The sequence below is a fragment of the Gracilinanus agilis genome, chromosome 5, assembly GCF_016433145.1.
Source record: "Gracilinanus agilis isolate LMUSP501 chromosome 5, AgileGrace, whole genome shotgun sequence".
In the NCBI taxonomy this organism is placed as follows: Eukaryota; Metazoa; Chordata; class Mammalia; order Didelphimorphia; family Didelphidae; genus Gracilinanus; species Gracilinanus agilis.
In genome coordinates, this window is record NC_058134.1 from 23,223,734 (window position 1) to 23,238,759 (window position 15,026).

Sequence of the window (15,026 nt, forward strand, 5' to 3'; positions counted from 1 at the left end):
CGGCCGGGCCGGGCCGGGGTTCCCCGCAGCCTCCCCTACATGACGACGTGGCTTCTCTCCATTCCGGCGTTCTCCGGTGGCTTTCCGGCCGCCATCTTCCCCCCCGAAGGGGGCGACTCGCTGTCTTCCGTCGGTAATGGAGGGGAGAGGACGGCGCGGCCCGGTAGCTCCAAGGCCTGCTCCGAGCCAGCACCGTGCTGGGCACGGAGGGACCCCGGACCAGAGTCCCCGTCCCTGCCCTCAGGGTCCGGCCAGAAATCACGGAGGGACGCTCAGCGCTCTGGTGGGATCCGGAGGAGCCCCTCGAGCCCACTCAGGGCTCCGGGACCTCTCGGTGTCCAGGCCCCGGGCTGGGGGCCAGCAGCGGCCTCTTCGCTTCCTTTCCCCTCAGAGCATTTAGGTGAAGACAAAGGCTCGGCCACCCGGCCTTCCTCGGGGGTTCCCTGGTGGTGTGGACGCGCCTCGGGGCCCTCGGAAGCTCCACAAATGAGAGGGGGGAGCTCTGGCTGGCCTGGCCGGACTAGCTGGACTGGCTGGACTGGCTGGGCTTCGAGGAGCTCCGGGGCCAGGGCCGGCCCCGCCAGCCTCGGGGATGGAGCCTGTCTGTGCACGGTGACTCCCCGGGACGGGGGGCTCCTTCCTTCGGCCCGTCTGTTGGACCGTCCGGAGATGCTCTGAGGAGGCCACAGGACAGATGTTGGTGCTCGTCCCCGGCTCCAGCTCCCGGCGCTGGGCTTCTTCCCACGTGGACGGCCGGCGTGGCGGCTCCCGCTCGAAGCGCCCTCCAGAGCCGGGACGGCCTTTCCTTTCCCTCCGACATCGGTGGAGGCGTCTGGCACGTGGCCGCTTGCTGGGCCATTTCAAGTGTCCTTAAACCCAGCTGAAATGTAATAGCTGGGTGGCTCCATAGATGGAGATCCGGGCCCAGAGAGGGGAGGTCCTGGGTTCCAGTCCAGCCTCAGACACGTCCTAGTGGGGTGACCCTGGGCAAGTCACGTCACTCCCTCGCCTGCTCCTTCTTGTGCTTCTGTCTTGGGACCAACACAGAAGTGACTCTGAGGCAGAAGCTTCTGGTGGATTCAAAAAGAAATGTCATTTAGCAAAATAAATAAAAATTCAAGAGAACATAGATCATGTCAGCATGTGGATTTCTAGGATCCTTTTGTCCTCTTTAGTGGGACCCCCTCCCGCTCCCTCCATTTGAGGTTGGTTTTCTACCTGAGTTTCACCGGCCCAGGAGACTTGGGTCGGGGCTGCGGGTTCCAGTCTCCGTGGGAGAGCCCCGGCCGTCCCAGACGGAGGTCATTTCAGGCTCTGCCGGTGGCCCCCATGGGCCAGGGCCAGCTTCTCATCCCCGGCCTCAAAGCGGCAGAAGGATTCCCAGAAGCCCCCCGTCATCCCCCAAACCTCTTATCACACTCATCGCAGCCTTGTCTTTAGCCGTCCCTTCGCCCCAGAGGCACCCCGGCAGGGCTTGGACTCTGGGAGGGCTGAATCCTTCCCGTTGGCCCTTCCTGCGTGGAAGAACCCGTCTAAGAGCGGGGAGAGCTCGGCCGTGTCGCCTCCCCCGGCTCCTTCCGTCTTCGCCGCCCCCAGGAGGGAGGAGGTGCTGAGAGGCTCCCCCAGAGCGGCATCCGGAGCGCAAGAGTCCTGGCGGCGGCGGGATCCGGGTCCGGCACTCGTCCGGAGCTCGTCCGGAGCTCCAGAGGCGTCGTTCTGCCCAGAGGCTGGATGTCAGAGACCCAACGAGCAGGAGCTCTCTCTGGTCTTGGGTTTGGGGCATCCCGAGGGATGGGAAGCTTCTCATCCCGGCGGGTCCGTTAGATCCCGGCTCTGGTCCAAAAGCGTGAGCAGAGGCGGCCGTCCCCGATTCGAGGCTTCCCCTCGCCGTCCGGGGCTGCGTCCGGGGAGGGAAGAAGCGTTTCTTAGGCCTTCTCTGGGCGGCTGTGAGCCGAGGACTCTACAGCGTCGCCTCGTTTCTCTCACCAGGAAGGTGGGCTTCCCGGAGCGGCTCAGCGCCCACCTCCTGTCCCCTCCCGAGCGGCTCGCTGGCTCTTTGGTCCAGGCACCCTCCCCGGAGGCCGTTTGGTGCTTCTCCTGGAGCCGAGGTGGGCAAAGGGGCCTCCCAGCGCTCCGTGGCTCTGCCTCCACGTGGCGCTCATCCCCAGCAGAAGGGGAGCCCCGGGGAAAGCTGACTGTTTTCAGTCCGAGATGCTAAGAACACGTCGGCTGCATGGAAGGCAACCCAGGGAGGCTCGCCGGGGACTCCTTCCCTGTTAGGGAGCCCCGGGAGCCCGGAGTGCCAGCCCCGGCTCGTCCCCCTCCTGGAGTGTCCCCTCTTGGCGTCGTCCCCTTTTACGGTCTCAGCATCCTTCGAGGCTCTGCTCCGAGGCCGTCTGTCTGTCTGGCGTCTGTCCCTGGAGGGAAGACTCTGCCTTGATGTTGGGATCCCCAGCCTGTGGGACAGGATTTGGCACCCAGGAAGCACTTGATTATTATATATTATTATAGTTTACAATATAATAATAGTATAAAACAGTGATTCCCAAAGTGGGCGCCACCGCCCCCTGGTGGGTGCTGCAGCGATCCAGGGAGGCGGTGATGGCCACAGGGGCATTTATCTTTCCTATTCATTGCTATTAAATTTTTAAAATTAATTCCCAGGGGGCTAAGGAATATTTTTTCTGGAAAGGGGGCGGGAGGCCAAAAAAGTTTGGGAACCACTAATATATAATATACAACATAATAGAATTATATAATCAATGACCATAACTGCTCCTGGAGGAGAGGTAGTGGCCAGAGACCTGGAGGAGAAGCAGGAGAGCGCAGTAGTTAGTGCTTCCAAAGAGAGTCTAGCCAGAGGGGATGGCGGCTAATGGTGCCGGATGCTTGAGGAAGCTCACATGGCATGGAGGCTGGGGAAAAGGAGGACCTTTGAATTATTCTTGGTGATTCGGAGACCTTAATATTGTAGATTGAGAGCCAGAAGGGACCTCAGAGCTCTTCTAAGCCAACCTTCTTTTATGAATGAGAAAACTGAGGTGGTGTGAGGGGTGACCTGTCCAAGGTCGTGCAGAAAGGGAAGAACAGTTAGAATTTGAACCCGAGGCCTGAGGCTCTAAATTCTGTGCTGCTTTTCATACCACGACAATTTTCCTCAGAGCCGTTTCACTGTAATGATGGGGGAGAAGGTCAGATGGCAAAGAGTTAACAATAAGAGAACGACCTGTGAAGAGGGACAGGTTTGGGGGTGTAGAGAATTTTTCCAAAAAGTTATTGAAGGCTTAGTATCATGCCTGGCACATAGTAGGCACTTAATAAATGTTGATTAACTGAGAGTGATGAGAAAACTGGGCCTGTAGGAATAGGAAAGTTCAAGGGAAGATAAAAACTTTTATTTTATTTTATTTTATTCTATTCTATTTTACTTTATTTTATGATATGATATGATTAGGGCTGAACATGCTTTGTAGGCACATGGGAAGGTTCAGAATGATGATATAGGAGAGCAGGTTGATTTTCAACACGTTTCCTGAAATGATATTTTCAGAATAAATATAATTTCAGAATTGTCCTTTCTCTCCCCACTTTCAGAGATGGTAGGCAATATGACCTGGGTCATATATAGATGTATTCTCGTGCAGAACATACTCCTATGCAACCAAAATATGAAAATAAAGTCTTAAATAATGTGGAGAAAATGAATTGATCTGCATTCTGACTCCAGCGGTTCTTTCTCTGGAGGTGGAAAGCATCCTTTGCCATAAGTCCCTCAGAATTGTCCCAGATCGATGCATTGCTGAGAGCAGCCACATCTGTCACGGTGGCAACAGTATTGCCATTACTGTGGACAAAGTTCTCCCGGTTCTGCTTATTTCACTCTGCTTCTGTTCACATAAGTTTTTCCAGCTTTTTCTGTAATCATCATTTCTTATAGCACAATAGTATTCTATTATCATCATCTACCACAATTGTTTAGCCATTCCCCAATGGATGGACATCCCCTCAAATTCCAATTTTTTGCCACCACAAAAAAAGCAGTTATAAATATTTTTGTACATGTAGTCCTTTCCCTTTTTCTTTTTTAAATCTCTTTAGGATATAGACCTATACTGGATCAAAAGGTATACACCTTTGTATAGCTCTTTGGGCATAGTTCCAAATTGCCCTCCAGAATAATTGGATCTGTTTACAATTCCACCAACAATGCATTAGCATCCCAATTTTTGCCACATTCCCCTGTAGCATTTATCACTTTCCTTTATGGTTATATTGATCAATCTGATAGGTGTGAGGTGGTACCTCAGAGTTGATTTAATTTGCATTTCTCCAATCAAGAGGGATTTAGAAAATTTTAATATGATTATTGATAGCTTTGATTTCTTCATCCAAAAACTGCAAGTTTTTGGAATGACTTGTATTCTTATAAATTTGACTTTGTTCTCTTTAAATCTGAGAAATCAGACCTTTTTCAGAGAAATTTGTTATAAATGTTTCCCCAGTTGTTTCCCTTCTAGCTGTGGTTACATTGGCTTTGTTTGTATAAAGCCTTTTTAATTTACTATAATAAAAATTATTCATTTTATATCTTGTAATATTCTGTATCTCTTGTTTAGTCATAAATTCTTTTCTTCTCATACATCTGACAGCTAAACTATTCTATATTCCCCTCATGGTATTAGTCTTTATATCTAAATCATATACCCATTTTGAACTTATCTTGGTATGGGGTGTGAGATACTGGTCTATAGTTACTGCCATACTGTTTTCCAGTTTTCCCAGGAGTTTTTTTTTTGGTCAAATAGCAAGTTCTTATCCCAAAAGATTGAGGTCTTTGGGTTTATCAAACACTAGGTTGCTTAAGGTCAATTACCCCTGCATATTGTATATCTAATCTATTCCACTGATCCATCATTCTATTTTTCAGTCAGAACCAGACTGTTCTGAGGATTACTGCTTTATTATACAGTTTGATATCTGGTACTTCTAGGCCACCTTACTTCACATTTTTTTATTAATTCCTTTGATATTTTTGATCTCTTTTGATTTTATTATTATTTCTTCTAGTTCTATAAAATAATTATTTGGTGGTTTGATTGGTATGGCACTAAGTAAGTAAACTAATTTAGGTAGATTTGACATTTTATTATGTTAGCTCTGCCTATGTAACCACAAGTAATAAATATTTTTCCAGTTGTTTAGGTCTGACTTTATTTGTATGAAAAGTGCTTTGTAATTGTGTTCACATATTTCCTGGATTTGTCTTAGCAAGTAGATTTCCAAGGATTTTATATTGTCTAGAGTTGCTGTAAAGGGAATTTTTTTTCTATCTCTTGTTGCTGAAATTTGTTGGTGATATATAGAAATGCTGGTGATTTGTGAGTTTTTTTTTTGTATCTGCAACTTTGTTAAAGTTATTAATTATTTCAGCTGTTTTTAGTTGATTCTCTAGGATTCTCCAAGTATATCATCATACCATCTGCAAAGAACGACAGTTTAGTTTCCTCATTGCCTATTTTAATTCCTTCAATTTCTTTTTCTTCTCTTATTGCTAAAGCTAGCATTTCTAGTACAATATTAAATAATAGTGTGTCATAATAGGCATTCTTACTTCACACCCCTGATTTTATTGGAAGGCTTCTAACATCTCTATTGCAAATGATACTTGTTGATTGCTTTAGGTAGATACTACTTATTATTTTAAGGAATAACCCATTTGTTCCTATGCTTCCTAGTGTTTTTTTTAAAACCCTTAACTTCTATGTATTGGCTCCTAGGTGGAAGAGGGGTAAGGGTGGGCAATGGGGGTCAAGTGACTTCCCCAGGGTCACACAGCTGGGAAGTGGCTAAGGCTGGATTTGAACCCAGGACCTCCCGTCTCTAGGCCTGGCTCTCAATCCACTGAGCTACCCAGCTGTCCCCTTTGCTAGTGTTTTTAATAGGAATGGGTGTTGTGTTTTATTGAAGGATTTTTCTGCATCAATGGAAACATTCATATGACTTCTGTTAGTTTGGTTATTGATATGATTAATTATGCTAATAGTTTTACTAATTTTAAACCAGTCCTACATTCCTGATATAAATCCTACCTATCATAGTGAATGATCCTTGTGATATATTGCTATGGTCTTTTGCTAGTATTTTATTTTAAAAGTTTGCAACAATATTCATTAATGAAATTGGCCTATAATTTTCTTTCTCTGTTTTTGCTCTTCCTGGCTTAAGTATCAGTACCATATTTGTGTCATAAAAAAGAAATTGGTAGAATTTCTTCTCTCTCTTTCAAATAGCTTGTATAGTATCAGAATTAATTGTTCTTTAAATGTTTGATAGAATTCACTTGTGAATCCTGGAGATTATTTTCTCAGTGAGTTCATTGATGAATTATTCAATTTCTTTTTCTAGAGTGGGTTTATTTAAGTATTCAATTTTCTCTTTTGTTAATTTAGGCAATTTGTATTTTTGTAAATATTCATTCATTTCACCTGGATTATCAGATTTTTGGCATAAATGGGCAAAATGATTCCTAATGATTGCTTTAATTTCCTCATTGTCATTCTTCTTAATGAAATTATTGTATAATTTATTATCTGACCCAACCTTTTTTATGATTTAGATTACTTAGTTTCCAATTAATTTTAATTTATCTTTCCATGGACCCTTATTGATTATAATTTTTATTGTGTTATGATCTGAAAAGAATGTATTTATTATTTCTGCTTTTCTGCATTTGGTTGTGAAGTTTTTATGCCCTATTACATGGTCAATTTTTGTGTATGCACCATGTACTGTTGAAAAGAAGGTATATTCCTTTTTATTCCCATTTTTCTCCAGAGATCTATTTGTTTTAACTCTTCTAAAATTTTATTCACTTCCTTCACTTCTTTCTTATTTATTTTTTGGTTCTTTATATATATAAATATGAAAGGGGGAAGTTTCCCTTGAAACTCATTTAATTTCTCCTTTAAAAATTTGGAGGTTAATATACCATGTGGTACATATATGTTTAGTATTGAAATGACTTCATTGTCTATGATACCTTTTAGCAAGATGTAATTCAATTTCCTTCCTTATCTCTTTTAATTAGATCTATTTTTGCTTTAGCTTTGTCTGAGATCATAATTGCTTCTCTTGCTTTTTTTTTTTTTTGCTTCAGGTGATGCATAATAAATTCTGCTCTAACTCTTTACCTTTGCTCTATGCATGTGTCTCCCTGCTTCAAATGTTTCTTGTAAATAACATATTGTAGGATTCTGGTTTTTAATCCACTCTGCTATCTGCTTCCATTTTATGGGTGAGTTTATCCCATTCACAATTATGATTACCAATTGTATATTCCCCTCTATCCCCTCTATCCATTTAGGAATATAAATAGTTTGACCTTATTCAATTCTTTAAATTTTCTTTCTTATTTACTTTTTTATACTTCTCTTGAGGCTTGTCTTTGAGCATCACCATTCTGTTTAGGGCTGATCTTTTCATCAGGAATGCTTCGAAATCTTCTGTATTATTAAATTCAATCACTGTTTTCCCCCTGAAAGAATATACTCAATTTTGCTAGATAGGTAATTCTGGATTGTAAACCTACATCTTTTGCCTTCCAGAATATCATATTACACGCCATCTGATTCTTTAGTGTGGAACCTGCTAAGTCCTGTGTAATCCTGACTGGAGCTCCATGGTATTTGAGTTGATTCTTTCTGGCTACTTGCAGTATTTTCTCCTTGACTTGGGGCTCTTGAATTTAGCTATAATATTCTTGGGAGTTGTCAATTGGGGATTTATTTCTGGAGGTGATCTGTGGATTTTTTTCAATTTCTATTTTTGCCCTCTTGTTCAAGAACATCAGAACAATTTTCTTTGATCATTTCTTGTAATATGATGTCTAGGCTTTTTTTTTTGTTATGGCTTTCAGGGAGACCAATAATTCTCAAATTGTCTCTCCTGGATCTATTTTCCAGTTTTTTTAATGAGATGTTTTCATGTTTTCTTCATTTTTTTCATTCTTTTAATTTTGTTTTATTATTTCTTGATGTTTCATTAAATCATTAGCTTCTAGTTGCCCAATTCTACTTTTTAAGAAATTCTTTTCTTATTGGATTTTTGTACCTCTTTTTCATTTTGGTCATATCTGCTTTTTAAGCTGTTATTTTCTTCTTGAATTGCTTTTATTTCTCTTTTTCATTTTTCATCTGCCTCTCTTAGATGATTTTTGACATTCTTTTTGAGCTCTTCCAGAACCTGAGACAAATTCATGTTTTTCTTTGAAGTTTTGCATTTTTTGCTTTGTCCTCACTGTCCCCTTTTGAGTCTGTGCCTTGCTTTTCTTTGTTTCCATTAAAATGTCTATAGTTAGGGTTTTTTATGTTTATTCATTTTCTCAACCTTTTTTTTAACTTTCATTTTTATCTTAAAGGTGAATTCTGTTTTCAAGATACAGGAGGAATTCTCTTAGACTTCAGTTTTTTCTTGCTGCTACCCTCAGTTCTTGTTCTGGGTTCTTATAAGTTCTAATTCTTCCAAGGTGGTATGTTGGCTTGTGGGCTGGGAGCTCCAAAAGCCACTTCCCACTGCAGATTCAGTCTCCTCCAAGAACTGCTGATGGCTTACATGGCTCAGAGCACTGTGAGCTGTCCTGTGATGAGGCTTAGGGTCTAGCCTTAGGCTTGGACAAGGACTTGGATTCTCACTCTGGGCCTGATCAGGTCCGGCACCCTGTGGACTGCCTTTCCTTGGGGTCTTGCAACTTCATTTTGAGCTTGGGTAGGGGCTCTGGGCTTTGCTCAGGGCTTACACAGGCCAGTAGTATCCCAGTAGGCTTGAACTGGGGATGTGTTCTGTGTTCTCCTGGTTCTGCTTATTTCACTCTGCTTCAGTTCATGTAAATCTTTCCAGATTTTTCTAAGCTCCTACTGCTTGTCATTTCTTATACCACAGTAATATTCCCAATCATATACTCTTACGTGGATATCCCCTCACTTTCCAATTCTTTGCCCCAACAAAAAAGTTTCTTTAAGTATTTTTGTACAGATAGGTGTTCCCCTCCCATTTTCTTTTTTAAAAAACTCTTTGGAATACAAACCTAGTAGTGGTATTGCTGGGTCAAAGGATATGTACAGTCTTTATAACCTTCTGGGCATAGGTCTAAATTGCTTTCCAGAATAACTAAATCACTTCATAACTCCCTCAGCAGTGCATTAGTGTCTCAATTTTCCCACATCCCCTCCAAGTTTTGTCATTTTCCTTTTCTGTCATAAAATAGCCAATCTGATAGGTGTGGGATGTTAACTCAGAGTTGTTTCAATTTGCATTTCTCTAATTAATATTGATTTAGGTTATTTTTGTGTGTATGTGACTCTATAGAGAGTTTTAATTACTTTGTCTGAGAATTGGCTATTCATATCCTTTCACAATTTATCAATTGGAGAATACTTTGTATTCTTATACATTTGACTCGTTTCTTTATGCATTTGAGAAATAAGACCTTTATTAGAGATATTTGTAAAAAAATTTGCATCATTATGATTGCTGTGTATTACTCTCCATCCTGTTTCCTCTTGTTTAGTTTCCGACCATAACCTTTCCCAGTTTGCTGTTTTCTATCAGCCCCACCTCCTTTTTAATCCTCTTTCACTCCTACTCTCCTGTAGGGTAAGATAGAGTTCTATACCCAATTGATTGTGTATGATCTTCCCTCATTGAGCCAATTCCAAGGAAAGTAAGGTTCACATACTCCTTTCTCCACCTCCCTCATCTTCCCCTCCACTCTAAAAGCCCTTTCATGTCTCTTTTATGTGAGACAATTTACCCCTTTTTATTTTCCTCTCCTTTTTCTCATACCTTAATTTTATTTTTTATATCATCCCATCATATTTGACTTGTACTCTTGTCCTCTGACTATGTATGCTTGTTCTAATTGCCCTAATGATAATAAAGTTATTAGGAATTATGAGAATCACCTTCCCATGTTAGGTATGTAAAGAGTTTAAAGTTATTGAATATCTTTTGATTTTCCTTTACTGCTTACCTTTTTATGTTTTTCTTGAGTCTTGTATTTGAGAGTCAAATTTTCCATTCAGTTGTGATCTTTTCATCAGGAATGTTCAAAAGTCCTTTATTTCATTGAATTATCCATCTTTTCTCCTGAAGGATTATGCTCGGTTTTGCTGAATAAGTGATTCTTGGTTGGAATCGTAGTTCTTTGTCCTCTGGAATATCATATTTCAGGTACTCCAATCCTTTAATGTAGAAGTTGCTAAATATTGTGTTATTCTGACTGTGGCTCCACAATATTTGAATTGTTTCTTCTTGGCTGCTTGCAATATTTTTTTCCTTGACTGGGGAGTTCTGGAATTTAGCTCTAATATTCCTGAGAGTTATCCTTTTGGGATCTCATTCAGGAGGTGATTGGTGGATTCTATTTCTATTTTACCCTCTGTTTCTAGAATATTAAGGCAATTTTCCTCAATAATTTCTTGAAAGATGATGTCTAAGTTCTTTTTTTGCTGATGGATTTCAGGTAGTCCAGTAATTCTTAGATTATCTCTCTTGGTTTTATTTTCTAGGTCAGTTGCCTTTCCCATGAGAACATTTCACATTTTCTCCTATTTTTTCATTCTTTTGACTTTGATTGTTTCTTTTTTTTTCTCTATTTTTTTTTAAACCCTTGTACTTCGGTGTATTGTCTCATAGGTGGAAGATTGGTAAGGGTGGGTAATGGGGGTCAAGTGACTTGCCCAGGGTCACACAGCTGGGAAGTGGCTGAGGCCAGGTTTGAACCTAGGACCTCCTGTCTCTAGGCCTGACTCTCACTCCACTGAGCTACCCAGCTGCCCCCGACTTTGATTGTTTCTTAATGTCTCATTGTGTCATGAGCTTCCAGTTGTCCAATTCTGAATTTTAGAGTTTGATTTTCTTGAGTGGTTTTCTTTTTGTATCTCCTTTTCCATTTGGCCAATTTTACTTTTTAAAGAGTTCTTTTCTTAAGTGAATTTTTGTACCTCTTTTTCCATTTGGCCAAGTCTGTTTCTTAAGAAGTTCTCTTCCTTGGGTTTTTGTACCTCTTTTGCCAATTGGTATTTTCTGTTTTTTAAGATATTAATTTCTTCAGTATTTTTTGTGCCTCCTTTACCAAGCTGTTGACTTTTCCCATGATTTTCCTGTATTGCTCTTATTTCCTTTCCTATTTTTCTATCTCACATTTGATTTTAAAAAATCCTTTTTGATTTCTTCCATTAATACTTTTTGGGCTTCTAACACTCATATTTTTCTTGGAGACTTTGCATGCAACAATATTGATTTTGTTAACTTTCTATGTTGTTTCATTTTTTGTTGTTGTTTGATCATTTTCCTGCCTTTTTATCTTAATTTTTTTTTTAAAAAAATTGTTCATTGGGCTCTGTAACTGTGGTGAAGGGAGCCCTGTTCTAAGTTTCAGGTTCTTTATGCAGCTGCCTTCAGGGCTGGCTCTGGGAATCTATTTGCTTTCAGTTCTTCCAAGGTGGCATTATGTAAGGATTGGTGTGTTTGCCTGTGTTCTTGTCTGTGTGTATCCCCTAGCACTCTTTTCTGCCTTGAAACAGTGACCAGGCTCCTCTGTCTCTGTTCCCATGTGGCTACAAGAACTCTTTACCCTGAAACTGTGTCCTGGGATTGCCACCTGGATCTGTGTTTGGTCAATGCAACAAGAGTCTTGCCCCCAGAGCCAGCAAAGGGGGGAGACCCCTATAATCTTATTCTGAGCAGTTGTTTGACCTTCTTTACCATCAGTATTGGAGAGCTCCAGAAGCCTTTGTTGCTGCTTCAGATGCCCCTAAGGTCTTTTGCCACAGTGGGGCTGCTGCTCTCTTCTCCACGTCCATTCCAGGGCAACAGATCTTTCATGCTGGCCTTCTAAGTTGTTTTGGAGTAGAAATTTATTTTGCTCCATCTTTTTCTGGGTTATGCTGCTCCAGAGTTTGTTTTGAGGGCATTTTGTCATAGTTTTTGGAGGATAATTTGGAGAGAACAAGTAGATCTGTGTACCTTCTCTGTCATCTTGGCTCAGCACCCCCTGATTCTCTTTTATATAAGAAATAATTATTCTGGGGGCTCATCTAGCCTTAGTTAAATTTATTACTTACTCTGAGTTTTAAACAGGAGTCAGGTCCCTTTAAGATGATATTGCCTCGTTTTCTAGAGAAGGTAGAAAGTTTAAGCAATTTCCACTCCACCATTGAGATTAGGGCTACTACATTTGCCACTTACCAGAGGAGTTAATAATTCCTGTATTTGAAGGGAGGGTGTTTTCTTGAAGGGTTTAGCTCCTTCAGTCTATTAAAAAAAATGGCAACAACAAAATGGCCCTCAGAAATGGGGCCTTTGGGTCTTTTGTCTTGTTGAAGTCAGAAGGATTGCCAGCAAGGACAGGCCTGACATTTTGTGATGGTCTGGGATTTAGTGCCAAGGGCTACTTTCTTAATCTTCCATGTCCCTTTAGGTGTGAATATACTCAAACATTAAGTATTTATGATGTACCTACTATGTGCCAGACACATGATAAGTGCCTGGGATACAATAGGAGGCAAAAGGCTGTTCCTATCTTCAAGGAGTGAAAAGCGGCAGCGGCAGCAAGGCATGCCTCCCTTGGTTAACCAGAGATTACCTGTGCTCACAGTTGGAGCTGTCCAACGTTGGGATGAGCTGCTTTGAGAGCTGTTGGGTCTGTTCTCCTTGGAGGCCTTGGGTGGAAGCTGCATGACTTCCAGGGCCTCATGACAGGGAATCTTTTTGGTAGGGGTTAGACTAGACAAGATTCCTTCCAACTCTCCAAATCCTTGGACTGTGGTTGTGTGGCTCTCAGTACAAGGCACCAATTACTTCCCAAGAGCTGAGCACTGCTGTGGATTTATTGAAACACCGTGTTCCTCTCTTCCACCTTCTGCCATCCCATGGTAAGCTTGGGGCCAGCAGAAACATTCATGTCTTTTTTCATGGAAGTTATTTCATTGAAGCCAGATATTCCCCATCCTGAAGTCCTATGATTGATTGCTTGAACCTAAAAACAATTCTTTCCTTTTCATTTAGGATATGTTATGGGATTGATGGTTTTTTTTTTAATCAATGTGGTCACCTGCCATGGTGTCCATCACAGTTCATCCACTTCTTATCCTCTGGGATTCTCATCCATAATTCCATAGGGATTTGCTCAACATTCTTTTTTTAAAATTTTAATATTTTATTTTTTAAAAAATTTTTCTATGGTTACATGATTCTTGTTTTTACTTTGCCCTTCACTCCCCTTTACCCCCCCCCCCATATCCAATGCGCATTTCCACTGGTTTTAACATGTGTCATCCATCAAGACTTATTTACATGTTATTGATAGTTGCATTGGTGTGGTCGTTTAGTGTCACATCCCCAACCATGTCTGCATCAACCCATGTGTTCAAGTGGTTGTTTTTCTTCTGTGTTTCCACTCCTGCAGTTCTTGAGGCCTTCTCACTGAGAGCTAGGAAGCAGAGAGGAGAAAGCACTGGACTCAGAAAGATCTGAATTCAAATCCCAATGCAAGTGACTTAACCTCTGTTTGCTGCCTCAGTTTCTTCATCTGTAAAATGAGGAAAATAGAAGTACTTACTAGTGTTTGTGAGGATGAGATCTTTGTAAAATGCTTTGAAAACCTTAAAGTACTATGTAAATGTTACGATTGTTGTTAATTATTTCTCTAGGCCTTTCTGATTGTTGATTTTGGATCCTGAAGAGTTTGTGTCAATTTAATTGCAAGTGCTAACATGTGCAGCATATGTTTAAAGTTCATTATAAAATGTTTCTACCATGAGTTGAGTTGTGCCAAGGGGAAGGTCCACTCCCATTTACGCAGTGTTGTACAGCCCTTTCTCTAATTCAGGAAAACCTTTCCCTGGGGCATCATCCTTGTCCCATGTTTTGGGCATTGTCAGAGTGTTCTTCCATATTCTCTAGGAAAGAACAAAAGGATCCAAAGTCTTCATGAGATTTCCCTCTCTAGGTATGATTGCCCATGAACCTACAGCTCCTTGAACTACCTACTACTACTACTACTACTACTACTACTACTACTACTACTACTACTACTACTACTACTATCCTGCTCCTTGAACCTCTTTAATTGCCTCAAACCTTTATTCTCGTCAGTGAGGACTCCACCAGCGGTCCATTCCCTTAACTAATCCTGTGGGGTGGGGGGACAAGAGGAATGGAATTAACCCCATTGAAAGGAAAAGGCAGAGGGAGCACCTAAGAGGCTTAGTGGATAGAGAGCCCAGCCTAGAGATGAGAGGTTCAGATCTGGTCTTAGATACTTCTTTATTGTGTGAGCCTGGGCAAGTCATTTGATTCTCATTGCCTTAGCCCTTACTGCTCTTCTGCTTTAGAACCAATATGCAGGATTGGCTCTAAGACAGAAGGTAAGCATCTATTTCAAAAATAATAATAAAAAGGAAAGGGAAAGACCGTATCCAGAGGGTGGAGGCCTTCTCAACATTCATTGGCCCATTCACCAATCCTTTATTAGGAATCTAACATAAGTCAGGCACTGTGCTAGGAGAATACAAAGGAAAATCAATCTATTTCTGGTTTCAGGGAACTTTCATTTTACTTTGGGGATAGGATCCTTACATCCATAATACACATATATACATTGGCATAGATATATGAAAAGGAAGTTCAAGTGGGGACAGCACTGATGCCTGGGCGAGGGGGGAATCGGGAAAAGCCCAGAGTGTGAGCTATAAGAAAGGAGAATATTCCAGAGGAGTCACTGCATCAAGGGGACAGAAATCAACGTTTGTGAATGAATATTTCCCTAAACTCCTAGGAGCATTGATTTAGAGCTGAAAAGCACCTAAAAGTCCCCTTGCTGTAATTAAGGGTGAAACTGAGGCCCAGGGAGACAGCCAATAAGCAGCAAGGCCACGGTTGAAACCCAGGTTCTCTGACTCCAAATCCAGCTTTATTTTCATGGCACCATGCCACGCCTTAAAGAATGAAGCTCCTCTATCCAAGAG

The 15,026-nt window shown here is 41.8% G+C and overlaps 1 protein-coding gene across 1 annotated transcript in view; it reads left to right on the forward strand.

Annotated features, from left to right (window-relative positions):
- Positions 1 to 15,026, forward strand: part of OSBPL10 (oxysterol binding protein like 10) — a 107,410-nt gene that overhangs the window by 72,459 nt on the left and 19,925 nt on the right. The gene's annotated exons all lie outside the window — the stretch shown is intronic.